Source organism: Tupaia chinensis, unplaced genomic scaffold (genome assembly GCF_000334495.1).
Source record: "Tupaia chinensis unplaced genomic scaffold, TupChi_1.0 Scaffold148210_1, whole genome shotgun sequence".
In the NCBI taxonomy this organism is placed as follows: Eukaryota; Metazoa; Chordata; class Mammalia; order Scandentia; family Tupaiidae; genus Tupaia; species Tupaia belangeri.
Window position 1 is genome coordinate 449,594 of NW_006208060.1, and position 907 is coordinate 450,500.

Genomic DNA, 907 nt, shown 5'->3' on the forward strand with positions numbered 1-907 from the left:
GGCAACTGCGCACCTGATCTTCGCAGTCCTCCAACTGTCCACGGCTCCCCTCAGACTCCCCATCCACAGACAAGAGGCCATCCTCAGTCTCCCTCATCCCCCTCCCAGGCCACCACTGGGACCTGCACGATCTTCTCTGAGAACTTCCTGTTGGCCCAGACCCTGTGTCTTTGCACAGACATCCTTCAAGGCTCAAACCCATAGTGCTTGGGGGACTCTCTCCCTGTCCTTCCTGGCTGGACCTCGGAGACTTTGCACCCCGGGCCCGCTACTTTCTTCCTCCACTCGAGAGCCCAGCCTGGCACCCGAGGGCATGAGCAAAGGACCCTGGGGTTCGTGAATCAAGCAAAGGTCTGCTCCCATTTCTTTAAGCCTACTTCTGTTAGGAAGGCAAGTAGGGGCCAGCTGGTAGCATGGTGGTGAACGCAGCTGGGTCCCACAGGCCCGACTGTGCAGTTTGAGTCCTGGACAGGGCACTTTGAAAAACACGCTGGACACGTGTGCACACATGCCCAAAATCCCAAGCGGAAAATGGAGGAGAAGGGACTGCAGCACGGCCTCCCGCCCTGGGGGAGTGATTTATTGCTTTCTGTCTCTGTTTCTTTCTCTGCCCTAAAGCAAAAACTTTACAAAAAAACAAAACAAAAAAAAAACGCCCAGCAAGTGGCGTGGTGATTAAGACGCTGGACTCTCACGTGACTGATCACGGTCTGAGTGGCTTGAAACTCACACTGAGCGCGTATATGTGCGTGCCCAAGATCCCGAGAGGAGAATGGGGGAGAAGGGATTGCGGCATGGCTATCCCCGCTGGGGGCTGAGTTCTCTCTTTCTGTCTCTCTCTGTCTCTTTGGCGAGTGCACACACCCTATAGCAAAAAGTTCTAAAAAAAAAAAAAAAAAAGGAAAGG